We start from the raw sequence: 24,539 nt of genomic DNA, 5'->3' as shown, positions 1-24,539 counted from the left end.
GGCATTTGAAGAATAGCATCAATAAGAGGTACCTCTACACAAATTTCCTTAACTTTTTCTAAAAACTTGCCAAATTCTTCATCTTTCTTGAGCATTGTAAGTCTCTGAGGAAAAGGGATAGCTTTGCTCTGATGGTTCAGTGGAATAGTCTCTTCAACCTCAATGGTACTCTCCTCATTAGCTTGAATCTGATTTGGTATAAGAGGAGAGAGCTCTTCTTCTTTTTGTATCCCTTTTGAAGCGGTCACTTGGGAGTCTCCCAAGATCCATCCGCTCCTAAGCTCAATTCTATTGCAATGCTCCATAGGATTCACATCAGGTTTTCCAGGAAGTTGTCCTGGTGCTCTGGATGATGAGGAAGCTAGTTGGGCAATTTGACTATCCTGGATCTTTTGATGCTTATCAGAATTATCCATTCTCTGAATGAGCTTTGCTAAATCTTGCTTCATTTCATTCTGACTTGAGATAATTTCTTCAAGCATCTTTTCAATATTTGACTTTGGTAAGCCTTGAGAAGATAGATGTTGAAAATTTTGTTGCCCAGCTTGAAAATTTGGTCTTACCCCCATAGATGGTCCTTGATCTTGATTATTTCTGTAAGAAAAATTGGGATGGCTCTTCCATCCAGGGTTATAAGTATTTGAGTATGGGTTATTCTGCCTTTAATTGTAACTCACGATTGCATCACATTGTTCCAGTTGATTGATTTGTGCAGTGATAGCTCCCAATGGACATGAGTCATTTGAGTGCTTTGAACTCCCACATACTTCACAAGATGTACTAATAGCATTGACCATATTAGCACTAGTCCCCATATTTTCAAATTTCTTTGTAAGAGCGTCCAATTTTGCAGACAAAAGAGTGACTGCATCTACATCAAACTTCCCTGATGCTTTAATTGTTGGGTTTACAGAAGAATAGCCACCACTTCTTTCATTTGCCCATTGATGATGATTTTGTGCTACACTGTCAATAATTTCTTCAGCTTCATCTAAACTTTTATTCATAAGTGCCCCTCCAGCAGCTGAATCAAGGGACACTTTGGTATGATAGTTGATACCATTGTAAAAAGTGTGCAACACTAACCATCTTTCCAACCCATGATGTGGGCATTGTCTGAGCATACTATTATATCTATCCCATGCTTCAAAAAGAGATTCTGAGTCAGTTTGCTTGAAGCTTGCAATTAAATTCCTCATATGAGCTGTTTTGCTTGGTGGATAGAATTTATCAAGAAACTGTTGCTCACACTGCTTCCAAGTGGTGATGCTATTAGGGGCCAAAGAATTCAGCCATTGCTTTGCCCTATCTCTTAAGGAAAATCCAAATAATAACAATCTAACTGCTTCTGAAGGAACTCCATTCATTTTCATGGTACCACATATTTCATAAAAGACCTCTAAGTGTTGATTGGGGTCTTCATGAGGACCTCCACCAAATTGGTTCTGCTGCACCATAGATATAATTGCGGGTTTGATCTCAAAGTTATTAGCTTCCACTGGAGGTCTTGAAATACTAGATCGAAAACCTCTTGCATAAGGTGCTGCATAATCCTTGAGTGGTCTATTCGCCATGTTCAAATGTTCCTGTTCTTCAATTTGCCTTTGCAGAATTCTTCTTTTATGGAATGTTCTGTCAATCTCAGGGTCAAAAGGAAAGAATTCCCCTGCAAAGTTAGATCTTCGCATACACAAGAACAAGATAGCAAATGACAATTCAACAGAAAAATAAAAATAAAAGATTCAAAAATGCTGAATTGAATTTGTACAAAAAGAATTAACAAGAAGTAAAAGTTATAAAAGAAAGTAAAAAACAGAAATCTAATGATTAGTTACAACTATGCAATATGAAAGGAAAACAAATGTCATGTTTAGTCTAACTCAATTGATAATTCCTAATGTTATAGCGCAGTCCCCGGCAATGACGCCAAAAACTTGTCACGCTCCGCAAGTGTACGGAAATGTCGCAAGTAATATAAAAGATTATCGTATCCACAGGGACTGGAATAAGCACTAGAAATGTCTCAATGCGAATTAGCTAAACAACTATCCAATCGTTTCAAATGCAAAGTGAAGGTAAACAAATCTAATATTATAGATCAACAAACAAGAGTTTAGTGTTTTGGGTTATGATAAGGGAGATTCTAGGAGTTTCGGTTTCTTTGTAAGATTTCTTGAATGTAAATGGTTCACCAATTCTTATCCCTCAATTGCCAAACACTTGTAGAAAGTTGCCGGTTCTCTCTTGCAATAGATAACCGGCTAAGGACTGAGAAATGTATCTAAATATGATCAATTAGACGTGAACCTACGTTGTCCTTACACAGAAGCGCACCTATTACTATGCCTTCCTCGGATATCAACATAGAAGCCCACAACTTATTAATTTATCAAGATACAAGAAACTAATCACAAAATCCATCCTACTATCTTGAATATGTAACGCCCGCCCTCCCTGCTACCCTAAGGGACGGGGCTACGATACTCTATGTAGAAATTTTTCTTTTTAAAACAGCGGAAGACTTAAAATAATTTTCATAGTTTTAATAAAAACTTTTCTTTTAAATTTCTTTTGAACTATACTATCACATGGCATCAAAATCATAACATCAAATCCAGTGGAACCATAATGTCAAGCCACACATGTTTAGGTATCACAAGTCATAAAATACCAATGCATAGTTCTTTAAAGAAACTTTAAGCAGATTCTTAATTAGTTGCCTAGCCACCGCCACACACATCTTCGTTGCCCCTCCTGTTGCTCCTTTAGCTCATCCAGCTTTTCCCTTTATCTGTGGTATAAGGAAAGTAAGCTGTGAGCACTCATGGCTCAGTAAGTTCCTTTCCTACTCACTAAAGCCAAAAATCAGCACATAATCAAGAATGCATCAACAAGTCATAATCTCAACTAATCATGGCATAACATAGCATTCTATTCAAGCATATCATGCATCATAATATAATCACAACTAGTCATAGCATATCAAGCATCACCATGGCCGAAACATATACATAGTGCATTGCATAAAACATAGCTAGACATGGCATAACAAACAAGTATCATGGTATATCAAAGCATGGCCGAAACATGTATATCAAAGCATCATACTATGGCCGAAACATGTACATCAAGGCATCATCATATCTATGGCCAAAATCTATATATCAGGCATCAACAAATCCATGGCCGAAACATGTCTATAAGGTATAGCATGAACATAACATAATCATACCTTATCATGGCATATCATAATCAAGAGCATAACATGAAACATAGCATAATCATAAGGTGTATGCAATATGATTTTGGAAAACATGTATCCGAAAAACATGTGTATGTCTCATGATCTTTAAAACCCTTTTCTTTTACATATATACTTGAAAGTAATCTCAACATAAGGGGGATCCCGGCTATGTACCACTTACATATTGCGCGCAACCTTGTAGGTCCAAGGTAGCAAGTCTTGAACCCTACGAGGCAAAAATACTAGGCCCTTAGTCCTAGGGGCACTTAGGAGTCCATCCCTAACGAGGTCCTTAGTCCCCGGGGCGCTTATGGAGCCCACCCTTGGTACAAGCCACTCACATATAAAGTAAAGTACATGTCATACATATCATGTATCATAAAAGCATGCATCACTTAGGCACACATCATATCATAAAGGTATGCATCACTTAGGCATACATCATGTCGTAAAAGTATGCATCACTTAGGCATACATCATGTCATAAAAGTATGCATCACTTAGGCATACATCATATCATAAGGTATGCATCACTTAGGCATCCATTATATCATAAAGGTATGCATCACTTAGGCATACATCACATCATAAAGGCATGCATCACTTAGGCATACATCATATCATAACAATATGCATCACTTAGGCATAGATCATAAAAACATGCATATCTTAAGCATATAGCATATCATCAAGCATGCATGATTTAACCACATAGCATATCATGAAAGCATGCATATTTTAAGCACTAAACATAGCATTAAAGCATGCATAATTTAACCACATATCATAACATAAGCATGCATATTTTTAGCACAAAGCATATCATATCATAAAAGCATGCATATCATATCATAAGTCATAAATCACAAGCATACATATTGAGCATAAGGGTGTATCTTGTGATTATCCTATCATAGGAAACATGGTATCATATTTATCTTGGTTTTAAGCTTCCTAAACCCTTGTGGCCGAAACCCTTTAGAGCTCAATTTAGGTTAAACACAACATCCAAGCATGTGACACCTAAATTATCATCATAACATTTTCATAGGAAGCATTATAAACATGATTAACTTAGTTTCTAAGTTCCTCAAGTTCCTAATTTCATATGGCCGAAACCTTAAGGTGTGAAACAAGGTTCCATATGACATAAAAGCATGGACAACTTTAAATCATATTTATAACATTTTTACCAAGGAACGAGGTAAACACATTTGACACATTTGAACTAGTTCCTAAGTTCTTTAAGCCCTTAACATATGTCATGGCCGAAATTTAACAAGTTCTCATTAGGGCTACAAACAAGCATACAAGCATGTGAACTTGGACTAACATTATGTATAAATTCATACAAGGCATCATACAATAGTTATGGCCGAAACATACCCTAGCATCATTTTAGGTCATAAAACAACATATAGCAATTGAACCTTGGCTTTCTACTTATCATATTTCATGTAGAGTGACATGAGCATATTTAATTTAAGTCCTAGGGTTTCTAGGACATCTATTCCTTCATGACCAAAACATTCAAGGGTTCATTTAGGTCATGGAAAAATTATACAAGCATGTGAAACAATCAACACATTATCCTATTTTCATAAGAAGTACTTTTAACACATTTGGTTTCATTTCTAAGGCCTCTAGGTCTTTTAAACCCTACTTGGCCGAAACTCACAGAATATAAACTTGCTTCAAATAGCCTAAAAGCATGAGAATTTTTACAAGTTTCATAGCATGTATAAGGACAAGCATAATGAGTATACATATGAATTGTGTCTTAGGCTTTCTAGGTTTCTTTTTCTCTTTTTCTTTTATTTTTTCTCATGGCCGAAACCTACCATTCCTTAGCTAGGTTTTTAAGTGGCCTAAAGCATGAAAGACCTAAGTAAGTTTCATGGAAAAAGTTACTAAGAAACATATATACAAATTGGTTCATGAATAAGCTAGGACCCCTTGTGGTCATACATGTTATATGTCATGCAACTAATTTTTCTACACCCTAATTAAGCATGAGGGCATTAAACAACTTTCATATCTAAATAGTACAGAGGTCTTGAGCATATTAAAATTTTGTTTAAGCTTTTCTAAGCCATCCATCTCATCATGGCCGAAAAACCCTAAGAAGGAGTTCATGAAATTGTAGCAATATTCAAGCATACAAATCCTTTAAGATCTTTGTATTCTATCACATGAGCATGGTTATTTAAATTTAAAGGTCTTCCTAATCCTAAACCTTTTCTTGACCGAATCATATGAGTGGGTTTTCTTTTAGTTTCAAATATCTTCTAAGGAATAAAACTAATACATGATCCTTAATATTTCATAGGGAGAACCTTGTACTAGTTGAGTAAAACAATAAATTTCCCTAGCCTCTTAAGAATATTTTTGGCCAAAATTCTAGGGTTCAATACTCCTCTGATCAAGCATCATATAGGTATAAAATCATGAAGAAGAACCCCTTTACATAGCATAGAAAAATCTATCATGTAGTGAAGACTAGTTTAAACTTCATTAGATTTTGAAAGCTCTTCTTGGCCGAATTTTCTCAAACTTGTTTCTAGGTTTTAAAATCTTCATAAAATCCGAAAAGCACATAAAAGCCTTGTACCACAGGTGAGGGGAAGCTTACATCCTTTTCGCATGTGGATCTAAGGTATGGTGAAGAAGAAGTAGACTCGTCTTCTAGTTCATTTTCCTTGATTCCCTTGCTAAGTTCTCCTTGTATCTTAGGTTTTTCTTAGGAGAAAACCTTGTCTTGGGGTTGAAAATGGAGGAGAGGGGGAACTGAGGTTTCGGTGAGAGAGAGGAGAGAATGAGAAAAATGGGAGAAAATAGAATTTTCCCTTTACATATTCTCTTTTATGTTATGGGGGAAGAGGTAACAAACTTAGTTTTTGCTTTCCTTCTCCCTTAGCCTTTTTTTCTATTTTATTTTTATTTTTATTTATTTATTTATCCTCATCATTCATGGTGAAATAAGGGGAAATGAATCCCTTTATTTCCTCTTTAAGTTTTCGGCAAAAATCAAAGAGGAAGAGGGAGAGGAAGGGAGGAAGGCAAGTTGCCTTTCTCTTGCTCTTTTCTTATTTTCTTTTGGCTAGCTTTTACTCTTACCTTTATCATAAGTTTCCCTCCTTTGCTATCAACATATTATTCCTATCCCAACTGGTTATTACCCATTAATTCTATGAAATATAATATAAGAGGTTCAAGGTTCAATCCTTGACCTCTCCCTATTTTTATTTCTTTTTATTTCCTTTTTGGTTCAACTCACTTCCTATTATTTTCTAAGGCAAAATCCCACATTCATATATTTATCTTACAAGCTTAGTGGGTATTACAGTACCCCGTACCTCATAAAAAGTTCATCCTCGAACTTTAAAATAGTTGCATCAGGTGGCACTGAACTTTCGGCTGAGTGCATCGGCCACTTTGTTCGCCTTTCCGGGGTGATAAAGAATCTCGCAGTCGTAATCTTTAACTAACTCGAGCCATCGGCATTGCCTCATATTCAGGTCTTTTTGTGTGAAGAAATATTTCAGACTCTGATGGTCGGTATAAATCTTACACTGAGCTCCATATAAATAATGTCTCCATATTTTTAGAGCGAAGACCACGGCTGCTAGTTCTAAGTTGTGAATGGGATAATTCTTCTCATGTTCTTTAAGTTGTCTAGAAGTGTAGGCAATGACTTTGCCATCTTGCATGAGTACTGCTCCAAGTCCTGTGATGGAAGCATCGCTGTACATATCGAAGCCTTTGTTGGTTTCCGGAAGAGTAAGAATCGGAGTACTGGTCAGTCTCCTTTTTAATTCTGCGAAACTCTTCTCGCAAGCTTCTTTCCATTCGTACTTTGTATTTTTCTTGGTGAGGACTGTCATAGGGGCCGCGATTTTGGTGAAATTCTCTACAAATTTCCTGTAATAACCTGCTAGTCCTAGAAAACTCCTGACTTCGCTGGCATTCTTTGGTCGATTCCAGCTATTCACTGCTTCAATTTTACTTGGATCCACCATAACTCCATCTTTGGAGATGACATGACCTAGAAACATTACCCGGTCAAGCCAAAACTCGCATTTGGAGAATTTTGCATATAGTTGTTTCTCTTGAAGGATCTGTAGTACAGTATTCAGGTGTTCGGCATGTTCTTCTGGAGTTCTCGAGTAGATAAGTATATCATCAATGAAGACGATCACAAATTTATCAAGATATGCCGTAAATACTCGATTCATCAGGTCCATAAATACTGCAGGAGCGTTGGTTACTCCGAAAGGCATAACAATGAACTCATAGTCTCCATATCGGGTTTGAAATGCCGTTTTTGGTATATCATCTAGTTTCACCTTCATTTGATGATAACCGGATCGTAGATCTATCTTTGAGAAAACAGTCGCACCCTTCAGTTGATCAAACAGGTCATCAATCCGTGGGAGTGGGTACCGATTCTTGATCGTCACATTATTCAGCGCTCGGTAGTCTATACACATTCGCATAGACCCATCCTTCTTCTTTACGAATAACACTGGAGCTCCCCATGGAGAGTGACTAGGACGAATAAGTCCCTTGTCGAGTAATTCGGATAGCTGTTCTTGAAGTTCCTTTAATTCAGCCGGAGCCATACGATAAGGTGCTTTTGAAATCGGCTGAGTACTAGGAATCAATTCGATTCCGAATTCTATCTCTCTGTCAGGGGCCAACCCTGGTAGTTCATCTGGAAATACTTTTGGGTAGTTGCATACTACTCTGACGTCTTCCAACTTCGGGTCTTTGACTTGATTGGTGTCAACCACGTGCGCTAGAAACCCCATACATCCTTTATCTAACATCCTTTGTGCTTTAATAGATGACAATAACTTCTCCGTTCATTTTGATTCCCTGTAAAATTCAAACTCTGGTTCATTTTCGGGTCAGAAAATCACTTTTCTTTTGCGGCACTCGATTGAAGCGCCGTACTTGCTAAGGAAAACCCATGCCCTTGTTCATTGCTTTCTGGTAGTGCTCGGTAATTAGGGCACTGCTGACTAGCTCCTCTGCAGTCTGCGGTCTATTAACTCCGCCGGCTGCGTTCAGGGCTATCTCGGGTCGGAGCATCTTTAACATTAATCGAACCCTTTCTTTTTTTCAGTACGGATCAGTTCTGGGCACAGTCGTGCTAGGCGGTTGAACCTCTTGACGGCTTCGTTAACTGACAGATCACCTTGCCGGAACTCAGTGAACTCATCATAGTGCTTGTTGGTCACTTGCATGTGGAAGAATTCCTCTAAGAACTCTGTCTCAAAATCCGTCCACTGCATTTGGTTTATTTGTCTTTTCGCCTTTACTCTGTCCCACCACATCCGGGCATCTCCGGTAAGACAGAACGACGCGCATTTGACCTTCTCGTGTTCAGGCCAATCCAATAGTTCCATTATGTTTTCCACGGTCTTGAGCCAGGCTTGTGCATCCCATGGTTCACAGTTTCCCGAGAATGCTTCCGGCTTAAGCCTTTGCCACTGAATCAGATAGGCCTCTTGTCGGACCATCGGAGTAGGGGCTGCCGGGGGCACTGGTGCATTCTGATTTGCCGGTGGGGTAACTGGGTTGCCTTGCTGACCCATTAAGGTAGTGATCAGCTGCTGTTGCTCGGCAATCTGATGCTGGAGATTTGCGACTACCTGCGTAAGGTCTGGTGGAGTCACTGTTCCCTCGGTTCGGGTATTGCGTGTCCTAACCATGTTTATCTAAATAAGGACAAATAGACTAGTTTAAGTGGTTATCGTTTTTAGCCAATCTAACGTATTGTTTTGTCTCTATCTATTTGTTCTGGTATTATTCCTAACCTACCAATATGAAATCCTAATCTAAATTATAACTAAAAGCATAGAATAAAGCATCAAACATAAGCAAGTAAAACATGAAGCTAAAGCATAAACAACATAAAGAAATGTAAGAAGTAGAGTGACAACAATATGACATAAGGAAATAAAGCATAAGCAATATAGCAAAGAAAATAAAGCATAAATCATATAACATGAAACTAAGCATACGCATGTAACAAGAAAATTAACATAAGCATATAACAAGTAAATTAAGCATAAACATTCTTACTTGGAGCGGCAGGTAGGAGGCTTGATGTGTGTGTAGTGAGCTGGCAATAAACTTTGGCTCTGATACCAACCTGTAACGCCCGCCCTCCCTGCTACCCTAAGGGACGGGGCTACGATACTCTACGTATAAATTTTTCTTTTTAAAACAGCGGAAGACTTAAAATAATTTTCATAGTTTTAATAAAAACTTTTCTTTTAAATTTCTTTTGAACTATACTATCACATGGCATCAAAATCATAACATCAAATCCAGTGGAACCATAATGTCAAGCCACACATGTTTAGGTATCACAAGTCATAAAATACCAATGCATAGTTCTTTAAAGAAACTTTAAGCAGGTTCTTAATTAGTTGCCTAGCCACCGCCACACACATCTTCGTTACTCCTCCTGCTGCTCCTTTAGCTCATCCAACTTTTCCCTTTATCTGTGGTACAAGGAAAGTAAGCTGTGAGCACTCATGGCTCAGTAAGTTCCTTTCCTACTCACTAAAGCCAAAAATCAGCACATAATCAAGAATGCATCAACAAGTCATAATCTCAACTAATCATGGCATAACATAGCATTCTATTCAAGCATATCATGCATCATAATATAATCACAACTAGTCATAGCATATCAAGCATCACCATGGCCGAAACATATACATAGTGCATTGCATAAAACATAGCTAGACATGGCATAACAAACAAGTATCATGGTATATCAAAGCATGGCCGAAACATGTATATCAAAGCATCATACTATGGCCGAAACATGTACATCAAGGCATCATCATATCTATGGCCAAAATCTATATATCAGGCATCAACAAATCCATGGCCGAAACATGTCTATAAGGTATAGCATGAACATAACATAATCATACCTTATCATGGCATATCATAATCAAGAGCATAACATGAAACATAGCATAATCATAAGGTGTATGCAATATGATTTTGGAAAACATGTATCCGAAAAACATGTGTATGTCTCATGATCTTTAAAACCCTTTTCTTTTACATATATACTTGAAAGTAATCTCAACATAAGGGGGATCCCGGCTATGTACCACTTACATATTGCGCGCAACCTTGTAGGTCCAAGGTAGCAAGTCTTGAACCCTACGAGGCAAACATACTAGGCCCTTAGTCCTAGGGGCACTTAGGAGCCCATTCCTAACGATGTCCTTAGTCCCCGGGGCGCTTATGGAGCCCACCCTTGGTACAAGCCACTCACATATAAAGTAAAGTACATGTCATACATATTATCTATCATAAAAGCATGCATCACTTAGGCACACATCATATCATAAAGGTATGCATCACTTAGGCATACATCATGTCGTAAAAGTATGCATCACTTAGGCATACATCATGTCATAAAAGTATGCATCACTTAGGCATACATCATATCATAAGGTATGCATCACTTAGGCATCCATTATATCATAAAGGTATGCATCACTTAGGCATACATCACATCATAAAGGCATGCATCACTTAGGCATACATCATATCATAACAATATGCATCACTTAGGCATAGATCATAAAAACATGCATATCTTAAGCATATAGCATATCATCAAGCATGCATGATTTAACCACATAGCATATCATGAAAGCATGCATATTTTAAGCACTAAACATAGCATTAAAGCATGCATAATTTAACCACATATCATAACATAAGCATGCATATTTTTAGCACAAAGCATATCATATCATAAAAGCATGCATATCATATCATAAGTCATAAATCACAAGCATACATATTGAGCATAAGGGTGTATCTTGTGATTATCCTATCATAGGAAACATGGTATCATATTTATCTTGGTTTTAAGCTTCCTAAACCCTTGTGGCCGAAACCCTTTAGAGCTCAATTTAGGTTAAACACAACATCCAAGCATGTGACACCTAAATTATCATCATAACATTTTCATAGGAAGCATTATAAACATGATTAACTTAGTTTCTAAGTTCCTCAAGTTCCTAATTTCATATGGCCGAAACCTTAAGGTGTGAAACAAGGTTCCATATGACATAAAAGCATGGACAACTTTAAATCATATTTATAACATTTTTACCAAGGAACGAGGTAAACACATTTGACACATTTGAACTAGTTCCTAAGTTCTTTAAGCCCTTAACATATGTCATGGCCGAAATTTAACAAGTTCTCATTAGGGCTACAAACAAGCATACAAGCATGTGAACTTGGACTAACATTATGTATAAATTCATACAAGGCATCATACAATAGTTATGGCCGAAACATACCCTAGCATCATTTTAGGTCATAAAACAACATATAGCAATTGAACCTTGGCTTTCTACTTATCATATTTCATGTAGAGTGACATGAGCATATTTAATTTAAGTCCTAGGGTTTCTAGGGCATCTATTCCTTCATGACTAAAACATTCAAGGGTTCATTTAGGTCATGGAAAAATTATACAAGCATGTGAAACAATCAACACATTATCCTATTTTCATAAGAAGTACTTTTAACACATTTGGTTTCATTTCTAAGGCCTCTAGGTCTTTTAAACCCTACTTGGCCGAAACTCACAGAATATAAACTTGTTTCAAATAGCCTAAAATCATGAGAATTTTTACAAGTTTCATAGCATGTATAAGGACAAGCATAATGAGTATACATATGAATTGTGTCTTAGGCTTTCTAGGTTTCTTTTTCTCTTTTTCTTTTATTTTTTTCTCATGGCCGAAACCTACCATTCCTTAGCTAGGTTCTTAAGTGGCCTAAAGCATGAAAGACCTAAGTAAGTTTCATGACAAAAGTTACTAAGAAACATATATACAAATTGGTTCATGAATAAGCTAGGACCCCTTGTGGTCATACATGTTATATGTCATGCAACTAATTTTTCTACACCCTAATTAAGCATGAGGGCATAAAACAACTTTCATATCTAAATAGTACAGAGGTCTTGAGCATATTAAAATTTTTTTTAAGTTTTTCTAAGCCATCCATCTCATCATGGCCGAAAAACCCTAAGAAGGAGTTCATGAAATTCTAGCAATATTCAAGCATAAAAATCCTTTAAGATCTTTGTATTCTATCACATGAGAATGGTTATTTAAATTTAAAGGTCTTCCTAATCCTAAACCCTTTCTTGACCGAATCATATGAGTGGGTTTTCTTTTAGTTTCAAATATCTTCTAAGGAAGAAAACTAATACATGATCCTTAATATTTCATAGGGAGAACCTTGTACTAGTTGAGTAAAACAATAAATTTCCCTAGCCTCTTAAGAATATTTTTGGCCAAAATTCTAGGGTTCAATACTCCTCTGATCAAGCATCATATAGGTATAAAAGCATGAAGAAGAACCCCTTTACATAGCATAGAAAAATCTATCATGTAGTGAAGACTAGTTTAAACATCATTAGATTTTGAAAGCTCTTCTTGGCCGAATTTTCTCAAACTTGTTTCTAGGTTTTAAAATCTTCATAAAATCCGAAAAGCACATAAAAGCCTTGTACCACAGGTGAGGGGAAGCTTACATCCTTTTCGCTTGTGGATCTAAGGTATGGTGAAGAAGAAGTAGCCTCTTCTTCTAGTTCCTTTCCCTTGATTCCCTTGCTAAGTCCTCCTTGTATCTTAGGTTTTCTTAGGAGAAAACCTTGGCTTGGGGCCGAAAATGGAGGAGAGGGGGAACTGAGGTTTCGGTGAGGGAGAGGAGAGAATGAGAAAAATGGGAGAAAATAGAATTTTTCCTTTACATATTCTCTTTTATGTTAAGGGGGAAGAGGTAGCAAACTTAGTTTTTGCTTTCCTTCTCCCTTAGCCTTTTTTTCTATTTTATTTTTATTTTTATTTATTTATTTATCCTCATCATTCATGGTGAAATAAGGGGGAATGAATCCCTTTAATTCCTCTTTAAGTTTTCGGCAAAAATCAAAGAGGAAGAGGGAGAGGAAGGGAGGAAGGCAAGTTGCCTTTCTCTTGCTCTTTTCTTATTTTCTTTTGGCTAGCTTTTACTCTTACCTTTATCATAAGTTTCCCTCCTTTGCTATCAACATATTATTCCTATCCCAACTGGTTATTACCCATTAATTCTATGAAATATAATATAAGAGGTTCAAGGTTCAATCCTTGACCTCTCCCTATTTTTATTTCTTTTTATTTCCTTTTTGGTTCAACTCACTTCCTGTTATTTTCTAAGGCAAAATCCCACATTCATATATTTATCTTACAAGCTTAGTGGATATTACAGAATATTCCTATTTCCTCTTCAAGATTATCTCTCAAACGTCCTAACACGGGCATGCACCTGTCACGTGGATCCCTCGGATGATCGAGTGAGAGTTTATCTTTACAAAGTCCACAAGAAATCCAAACAATCAATCAAGAATGAGAATTAAGCACAAATCACTATTAATCATTCAAGATCTAATTGATACAAGCAAGACAATGTCATTGAAATAAGAAAATGGCAAATCCATAAGAGATTAAATCAATCCATCATACAAATACTCCCTTAATCCTAGAATATAAGATCTACTCCATGAATCGAGAAAGAATATCCGAAGAAATGAAGATTACAAGCATTTCTTAAATCCCCAATCCAAGAAACCAAGAAAAGGGGGAAAGAGAAAACTTATCTACGAAGAAGCCTCATCTTCGGATCCAATCCTCGCTCCGGAGTCGAAATCGTCAAGAACTCCCTTAGAATCGCCCAGAAATCCTCCCAAGAATGGGAGGAAACCACCAAATCTTGCCTTCTCCCAAAGGGGGAGAGATCCCCTTTCAATTCATGAAGGAGGGTTTAAATAGAGGAGGGAATCGGGCGCCACACGGCCATGTGAGATTCACACGGCCATGTCCTGTTCCTTCTCTGCCAAAGCTGCACGGCCGTGTGACTCACACGGCAAGGACCCTTCTGCTCTATGGAAATGCTACACGGCCGTCTGGTGCACACGGCCACAGCCTGCTTGGTTTCTGGAAACCTCACACGGCCGTGTAGATCCACATGGACATGTAAGGCTTCTGCTCTGGTTTGCTTCAAATCTTGACACGGCCGTGTGAGGTTCACACGACCATGTCATCTTCCTCTTCTGTTGGTGCCAAACTCCACACGGCCCGAGCTCCATACTAGTGCAGGGCCGTGTGAGGTACACGGCCTTGTGCTTTCTCCCTTTTTTTCCTCCAAGGCTTGCCCAAAGATGTAGATTCTTCACCAAATCGACTCCTGTGTACAAAAAATGCACAAAAAGTAGATCTCCTAACCAAAAGGGTAAATATGCTAAAATGAAAGCTGGAAGTATAAAAATGCATAGATCAAGCATGCTCAAAGTATGTAAATGTGCGTAAAAACATGCATAAAAGAGTATATAATCTACGCACATCAATAGATACATGGAATACATCGTGAATGGCAACTAGAGATGGTGGTAGCGCTAGACGGTAAGTTACTGCTCCAATCCTCTCCAAGATCTGGAATGGCCCAATATATCGTGGACCTAACTTACCTTGAAGACCAAATCTCTTCACCCCTTTCGTGGGTGAAACTCTCAAAAACACATGATCACTAGTAGAGAACTCCAGGGGTCTCCGTCTCCGATCAGCATAACTCTTCTGATGGTCCTGAACCTCTGACATCCTCCGTCTGATATTACAAACCAACTCTGTCTCCTGCTGAGCTCTCTGAGTTCCTAGCAGTTGAGCCTCACCAACCTTCTACCAAAGGGTGGGTGTCCGACAAGGTCTACCATACAACACCTCAAACGGTGCCATCTAGATAGCCGAATGATAGCTGTTGTTGTAGGTGAACTCCACCAAGGGAAGTGGTCCTCCCAATTGCCTCGGAAGTCCATAACACAAGACCTCAGTAAGTCCTCCAAAGTCTGAATGGTCCTCTCTGACTGTCCATCTGTCTGCGGATGGAATGCCGTACTGAAACGAAACTTTGTGCCCAAGGCCTGCTGCAGACTCTGCCAGAATCGGGACATGAACCGTAGGTCTCTATCAGATATAATGCTCAAAGGAACACCATGCAACCTGATAATCTCTCCACAGTATAACTCTGCTAATCGATTCAGAGAATCAGTCTTCCGGATCGCTAAAAAGTGTGTGGATTTGGTTAATCGGTCAACGATTACCCAAATCGCATCATGACCTCGTCGAGTCCTAGGTAATCCTACCACAAAATCCATAGTAATATGCTCCCACTTCCACTCCGGAATAAGGATCCTCTGAAGTAAACCAGCAGGTCTCTGGTGCTCAGCCTTCACCTGCTGACAAGACAATGTCTTTCTTCATACCGTTCCACCAATAGGAACGCCTCATATCACGATACATACAGGTCCCACCTGGTTGGATAGCAAATCTAGAATGATGAGCATCCTAAAGTAACTCCTCCATGACCGGGTGAGACTGAGGTACACATAACCTGCCTCGGAAATAAACAATCCTCTCATCATCTCGTGTAAACTTGGTCTGCTGTCCGGAAGCTATTTGACTGCCAATGAACTGTAAATGCTGATCTCCGGCATAGGCCTCTCGAATCCTTATCTTAATCGACGACTGAGCAACCATGGTAACAAGAATACCCTGCTCTGTTCGTCCCTGCACCTCAAGGCCCAACTCGGAGAATCCCTGAATCAAGTCCATGACTAAAACTCGGTGACAAGCTAAAGTCCCTCTGGACTTCCTGCTAAGTGCATCAGCAACCACATTTGCTTTACCCGGATGGTAGATAATAGTACAATTATAATCCTTCAGTAACTCCATCCATCTCCTCTATCGGAGATTGAATTCCTTCTGTGTGAAAATATATTTGAGACTCTTATGATCAGTAAAAATCTCAAAAGTAATACCATAAAGATGATGTCGCCAAATCTTCAAAGCAAAGATAATAGCGGCTAGCTCTAAATCATGTACTGGGTAGTTCTTCTCTTGCTCCTTCAACTGACGAGAAGCATAAGAGACTACCCTACCATGCTGCATCAAAATAGCGCCCAAGCCCTGAAGAGATGCGTCTGTGTAAAGTACGAATCCGTCATCACCAGAAGGTAAAACCAAAACTGGTGCTGATACTAATCTCCGCTTCAGCTCCTGGAAGCTAGTCTCGCAAGCCTCTGACCACGTGAACTTCGCGCCTTTCCTAGTCAGACGTGCCAACAGCATAGCAATACTGGAGAAACCCTCAATGAATCGTCTATAATATCCAGCTAATCCTAAGAAACTGCGGATCTCCTGGACTGACTTAGGCTGCTCCCAGCTAGTGATAGCCTCTATCTTCTAAGGATCTACTGAAATACCTCGGCTTGACACCATGTGTCCTAGAAAACCAACTAAAGATAGCCAAAATGCACACTTGCTGAACTTCGCATACAGATGATGTCGTCGCAGAGTCTCCAAGACTATGCGAAGATGTTGTGCATGTTCCTCCTCGGAACGTGAATAGATCAATATGGCATCGATAAACACAATCACAAACTGATCTAGATACTCCAGAAAGATACGTTTCATCAAATCCATGAATACTGCGGGAGCATTGGTAAGCCCAAATGGCATTACCAAAAACTCGTAATATCCGTATTTAGTGCGAAAATGCTATCTTCTGAATATCAGAATCTTTGACTCTCAGTTGATGATATCCAGACCGCAGATCAATCTTAGAATACACTGATGTATCTCTGAGCTGATCAAATAAATCCTCAATCCATGGCAAGGGGTACTTATTTCTGATAGTCATTGCATTCAGCTTCCTATAATCGATGCACAACCTAAGAGTACCATCCTTCTTCTTGATGAATAGTACAGGAGAACACTAAGGCGGAATACCGTGGGGTTCTCCACAAGGACACTAGAATGCTCCTGCCCGTGCATGCCGTATGCAGCTACTGCAGGGGGAGCTGTCCTCTGCTGATGATGTGAAGATTGGGCTATTGGCCTGCCTCGCTGAGTCCCAGACTGACCAAACTGTCCTCCCGGAACAGAAATCCCAGAAGCAACATGCTGAGCCTTCAGTGAACAGTTTCGACTCATGTGCCCAGGCAGTTTGCAATAATAGCAAACTGGCTATCCTAGGGGTGCACGCAGAGGTGATGTGGTCTCGGGATCCGCATCGGATACAGTGAGGATCACTGACGGACTATTTCCGATTCTGCTTAGAAGACCTGGAACATCCTGATGACGATCATCCTGACTTCTGGGGTCGGCCAGATGACCCAGAAGTACCCTGACCCATCTGAGTACGATTGCTCTGCTGCTGTCCCGTAGTCTGTGGCTGCTGGATCTGTCCGGAAGTCCGATCAGTCTGCTTCCTATTCTTGTCCACATTCACTCTCAGATGAGCAGACTCAATCATAAGAGCTCTATCCAGTGCCTCTGTGTATGATGCAATACCAAAACCGGCAATCTTCACCTGAAGATGCCCGTCCAGTCCCTGGACAAACTAGAGCATACGAGATCTGCCCTCGACAACCAACTCAGGACAGAATCTAGCCAACCAATTAAATTCGACATTATACTCCATCACTGAGCGGTTATTCTGTCGAAGACTCAGAATATCCTGCCGACGTGTCATCTGATACGCTCGAGAAAAATACTGACTCTCGAATGCCTCCCTAAATCTCGCCTAAGTAATATGCTGCTCGCCTATAATCGAGCGCTGAGTGTCCCACTAGATCTCTGCCCCATCTCGTAAGTGGTAAGCAACCAGCTCAGCCTTCTCCCACTCGGAGCAGCCATGTAAAAGAATGTCCACTCCATAGACTCTATCCAAGATTGAGCCACGCTTGGATCAGTCTCCTCGCGAAATAGCGTAAATCAATCTTTTCACCGACTTCACTAAGGCCGGTATCCGTGCCAGTGCCGTAACCATATCCGTAGATATCGCTACGGAACTGGACAGAACCACTGGAGCTGATCCTATGGGTGGTACTACTGGATAAGTCGGAGTAGGTACTACTGGTGCTGCCGCATAAACTGGGGTGGGTACTGCTGTTGGAACTACAGGGTAGACATAAGTATTAAAAGTACGGTGGGCAGTACCGGGTAAGAAGTAACCGGTACTACCAGTGTGGGTGCCTAGTATATAATAACCGACACAGGTATCTATAGTAATACCGAGTACGCAGTAACAGGCATGGCTAGAGAGGGTGCCGAGTATACCGCGAGTACTACTGATGGGGGAGGTGCCTGAATATGCCGACGATGGTACCACTGGTGGTATAGTCGAGGTAGGTACCTCTGAAGTCGGAACTATCGGGGTCTGATAAGCAGACGTACCCACAATGACCTCAGGAGTCTGCCCCTGACGGGCGGGCTCAACCCTAGTAGACCTCTCTGAAGACTCTATCTCAGGAGAATCTATCGGCCTCTTACGTGGTCGCCCACGTCTCGGTACCAGAACACGTGTAGGTGTCATATCTGTAAAAAAAATGTTACCCAGATATCACTGCAGGTATAAAAACTATAAAATTACCTAATTTACCTATTTGCCGTCTGGAGATGTCCTGCCGTTGCTTAGCCCCCAAATAAATCCAATAGAACCTCGTCAAAATACGTCGAAATTCTGAAACGAGAAAATCGACAGAAATCCGTAAAATCCGAACATATCCAGATAAGCACTTAAAACTCATAAGAACATACCGGTATCGCAAACGATGCTCTGATACCAAATAAATTGGTATCAGATAAACTCAAAAATCCATAACTCAGAAGCAGGTATCGTAAACCTGCTCCGATACCAAATAAATTGGTATCAGATAAAATCCCAAAAATCCTGAATGCCTAGCAAGTATCGTAACCTGCTCTGCTACCAAATAAATTGGTATCAGATAAAATCTCGAAAATCCAAAATATCTAGCAAGTATCGTAACTTGCTCTGATACCAAATAAATTGGTATAAGATAAACTCCAAAAATGTAGAACCCGAAACACATGTATCACAAACCTAGCTCTGATACCAAATAAATTGTCACGCCCCAGGTAGTCCCTATCAGAAGAAATTTTGACAGCATCTCCCCTGTACGGGTGACAATATGAATCCAGAATACATATATCTATACCCAGGCCACACACGGCCGGAACAATACAATACAAATAAGAAACAAACCACGCAGTTTATATCAACATTCCATAGAGTTCAACATATAATCAATCCACGCAGTTTAATATAGAAAGACGATAAAGAATCCTCAAAGATATATGTAAACATCCTACTCCACTACAACAAAGAAAACAAAATCCACAGCGAAAAACAAAGTAGCAAATCCGAATGTTCAATGTCCACAATACAAACCCACAATACAAGTATATAAGATGCAAAAGCAAAATATAATCAGACACAGAAAATCCTCGCGATAAAGGGGCTAGTGACTGGAATATCTCCCGATGGCCTCAACCTGAAAAATAGTAACAACGGGGTGAGTTCAAAGAACTCAGCAGGTAATCTAATAGATATGTACAGCAACATATAACCACCAGTAACATCCTATGGTACAGTACACTAAACCATAGAGCCTACAGTACAGTTTCCTAACAGTACAACCTACGGTACAGTCTCTTAACAGTACAATAGATATGCATAGCTAAAATAAACTGTAATAACCAGCAATAGGCATAAAGTACACTTTATAGCAAGAATAATAAGAAAATGCATAACTGAAATAAACTGTACTTACTTGCGAGGCTTGTGCAACTAACTGTGAACATACACAGATAAAAATAGTCAGAGCAAAAGCATGTATCCTATATGCATGTCAATCATATGCAATCACCAAAATACATCAATCATAAAGAATGCAATCCGTGCATATGATGCAATATGACATGGTCACCCCTGATGCCAGTCAGCCGTCTCACACGCGATGGCGACACCGAGTGGGTAGGGTTGTGACACCGTGCACTCTACCGTCACTACCCCTAATGAGTGACCGAGTGGACGGAATGCTGTCGGAGTACACCTATCCTCCTACCTCAGACATAGTGAGGGAGCGCAATGCTCTCATCTCCCGGTACGCGATGACGGGGAGGGATCCCGGCTGCAACCCCGCTGTATCGTGCTACCCATGAGCACCCCGGCGGTGCACCACCGAGCAACCTGCCATACACACCCTGAGTGTTGTGCCACTACCCATGCAGTGGTCACACTGTGTGCAGGCCCTCATATAGCCGGCCGATGAGCTCAACAACAATGGAGTCATCAATCGCCCAGCATGCAATAATGCGATATGGTGCCTGCGGCTACAATATGTCATACCTAGACATAACCTACTCCATATGCGTAGGTGCCAATAAAACAAACGCATGTGTATAACAATGATATAAGCAACGCAAATCCAACCACATATAACAAGTATCCCCAGCAACTAATCAAGTGTAGATAAGCATTATTAATATCCATCTCTATGAACCTATATACACATGGCAAAAGATAAAGGCATCCAGTTCTAAAGTAAAGCAACTAACAGAAGAAGCATGTGATAGGTATCAACTAAGCTAAGACCAGGGAAGAGATAAATCTACCATCTACCCCTAGTAATTATATATAAACTATACATATCATAAGACAGTATCAAAAGATAAGTCAAAGGGTACCCGCCTCAAATAGCAGGTAGTATCACGCCAAATCCAACATCGAGACGCCTGTCTCAAATCAAAGTCCTGTGTCAATCAAATAATATATATATATTTTATTTAGCTAAATCCAAAATAATAGCTAAATAAAATCCCTAAAACTAAATTAGGGCAAAACCCCAATCACATAACCTTATCCTATCTAATTAAATCTAACGGTCAATTAGGATTAGTAATCAAATCCCTAATCTCCCATTAGATTAGAAATCCAACGGTTGACTAGGGTTAATTACCTTAACCCTAATTATTCCATTAGATTAATATAACCAAATAAATCTAAACATAATCACTAACTATCTAGTAATCATGTAATCCAATTCATCCTTAATTCCTACATCTTGCATAACCATCTAGAAATCAAATCACACCATGATCTACAACTAATATCGAAAATCCAATTCCTTACCTAAATTCCTAGCACTGTTCTGTTGATCCACACAAAGAAATGGTGCTGCTAGGAAAGGTAGCTGCTGTTGGAGAGTTGCCGGAACTAGAAACGCTGCTGTAAACCACCTCAATGACCACAATTCCAGCATCACAGCAACACAACCTTGCTGCTAAAATCCTTCCTACTGATCGGATGAAGATAACATCTCAAGCGATCAAGAAATCAACACCATAGAAATGGAACAAAACCTCACCTTGCTGCTATCAATCGGATCAAGCAAGAATACATCAGGTACTGTAATACCCACTAAGCTTGTAAGATAAATATATGAATGTGGGATTTTTCCTTAGAAAATAGGAAGTGAGTTGAACCAAAAAGGAAATAAAAAGAAATAAAATATAGGAAGAGGTCAAGGATTGAACCATGAACCTCTTATATTATATTTCATAGAATTAATGGGTAATAACCAGTTGGGATAGGAATAATATGTTGATAGCAAAGGAGGGAAACTTATGATAAAGGTAAGAGTAAAAGATAGCCAAAAGAAAAAAAGAAAAGAGCAAGAGAAAGGCAACTTGCCTTCCTCCCTTCCTCTCCCTCTTCCTCTTTGATTTTGCCGAAAATAAAAGAGGTTAATTAAGGGGATTCATTCCCCCTTATTTCACCATGAATGATGAGGATAAATAAATAAATAAAAATAAAAATAAAATAGAAAAAAAAGGCTAAGGGAGAAGGAAAGCAAAAACTAAGTTTACTACCTCTTCCCCCTTAACATAAAAGAGAATATGTAAAGGGAAAATTCTATTTTCTCTCATTTTTCTCATTCTCTCCTCTCCCTCACCGAAACCTCAGTTCCCCCTCTCCTCCATTTTCGACCCCAAGCCAAGGTTTTCTCCTAAGAAAACCTAAGATACAAGGAGGACTTAGCAAGGAAATCAAGGGAAAGGAACTAGAAGAAGAGGCTACTTCTTCTTCACCATACCTTAGATCCACAAGAGAAAAGGATGTAAGCTTCCCCTCACCTGTGGTACAAGGCTTTTATGTGCTTTTTGGATTTTATGAAGATTTTAAAACCTAGAAACAAGTTTGAGAAAATTCGGCCAAGAAGAGCTTTCAAAATCTAATGATGTTTAAACTAGTCTTCACTACATGATAGATTTTTCTATGCTATTTAAAGGGGTTCTTCTTCATGCTTTTATACCTATATGATGCTTGATCAGAGGAGTATTGAACCTTAGAATTTCGGCCAAAAATATTCTTAAGAGGCTATGGAAATTTATTGTTTTACCCAACTAGTACAAGGTTCTCCCTATGAAATATTAAGGATCATGTATTAGTTTTCTTCCTTAGAAGATATTTGAAACTAAAATAAAACCCACTCATATGATTTGGTCAAGAAAGGGTTTAAGATTAGGAAGACCTTTAAATTTAAATAATCATGCTCATGTGATAGAATACAAAGATCTTAAAGGATTTGTATGCTTGAATATTGCTAGAATTTCATGAACTCCTTCTTAGGGTTTTTCGGCGATGATGAGATGGATAGCTTAGAAAAGCTTAAAAAAAATTTTCATATGCTCAAGACCTCTGTAATATTTAGATATGAAAGTTGTTTAATGCCCTCATGCTTAATTAGGGTGTAGAAAAATTAGTTGCATGACATATAACATGTATGACCACAAGGGGTCCTAGCTTATTCATGAACCAATTTGTATATATGTTTCTTAGTAACTTTTGCCATGAAACTTACTTAGGTTTTTCATGATTTAGGCCACTTAAAAACCTAGCTAAGGAATGGTAGTTTTCGGCAATGAGAAAAAAATAAAAGAAAAAGAGAAAAAGAAACCTAGAAAGCCTAAGACACAATTCATATGTATACTCATTATGCTTGTCCTTATACATGCTTTGAAACTTGTATAAATTCTCATGCTTTTAGGCTATTTGAAGCAAGTTTATATTCTGTGAGTTTCGGCCAAGTAGGGTTTAAAAGACCTAGAGGCCTTAGAAATGAAACCAAATGTGTTAAAAGTACTTCTTATGAAAATAGGATAATGTGTTGATTGTTTCACATGCTTGTATAATTTTTCCATGACCTAAATGAACCCTTGAATGTTTCGGTCATGAAGGAATAGATGCCCTAGAAACCCTAGGACTTAAATTAAATATGCTCATGTCACTCTACATGAAATATGATAAGTAGAAAGTCAAGGTTCAATTACTATATGTTGTTTTATGACCTAAAATGATGCTAGGGTATGTTTCGGCCATAACTATTGTATGATGCCTTGTATGAATTTATACATAATGTTAGTCCAAGTTCACATGCTTGTATGCTTGTTTGTAGCCCTAATGAGAACTTGTTAAATTTCGGCCATGACATATGTTAAGGGCTTAAAGAACTTAGGAACTAATTCAAATGTGTCAAATGTGTTTACCTCGTTCCTTGGTAAAAATGTTATAAATATGATTTAAAGTTGTCCATGCTTTTATGTCATATGGAACCTTGTTTCACACCTTAAGGTTTCGGCCATATGAAATTAGGAACTTGAGGAACTTAGAAACTAAGTTAATCATGTTTATAATGCTTCCTATGAAAATGTTATGATGATAATTTAGGTGTCACATGCTTGGATGTTGTGTTTAACCTAAATTGAGCTCTAAAGGGTTTCGGCCACAAGGGTTTAGGAAGCTTAAAACCAAGATAAATATGATACCATGTTTCCTATGATAGGATAATCACAAGATACACCCTTATGCTCAATATGTATGCTTGTGATTTATGACTTATGATATGATATGCATGCTTTTATGATATGATATGCTTTGTGCTAAAAATATGCATGCTTATGTTATGATATGTGGTTAAATTATGCATGCTTTAATGCTATGTTTAGTGCTTAAAATATGCATGCTTTCATGATATGCTATGTGGTTAAATCATGCATGCTTGATGATATGCTATATGCTTAAGATATGCATGTTTTTATGATCTATGCCTAAGTGATGCATATTGTTATGATATGATGTATGCCTAAGTGATGCATGCCTTTATGATGTGATGTATGCCTAAGTGATGCATACCTTTATGATATAATGGATGCCTAAGTGATGCATACCTTATGATATGATGTATGCCTAAGTGATGCATACTTTTATGACATGATGTATGCCTAAGTGATGCATACTTTTACGACATGATGTATGCCTAAGTGATGCATAC

At 38.7% G+C, this 24,539-nt stretch overlaps 1 non-coding gene across 1 annotated transcript; it reads left to right on the top strand.

Annotated features, from left to right (window-relative positions):
- The first annotated feature begins 1,095 nt into the window (after nucleotides 1-1,095).
- Nucleotides 1,096-1,201, top strand: LOC122036827. Its single transcript, XR_006127446.1, has one exon. It is a non-coding gene; the product is annotated as a small nucleolar RNA R71 (small nucleolar RNA).
- The last annotated feature ends 23,338 nt before the right edge of the window (nucleotides 1,202-24,539 follow it).

Source organism: Zingiber officinale, unplaced genomic scaffold (assembly GCF_018446385.1).
Source record: "Zingiber officinale cultivar Zhangliang unplaced genomic scaffold, Zo_v1.1 ctg220, whole genome shotgun sequence".
NCBI classification, from domain to species: domain Eukaryota; kingdom Viridiplantae; phylum Streptophyta; class Magnoliopsida; order Zingiberales; family Zingiberaceae; genus Zingiber; species Zingiber officinale.
The sequence above is the reverse complement of the archived record's forward strand: the minus strand, read 5'-3'. Positions and strand labels throughout refer to the sequence as shown.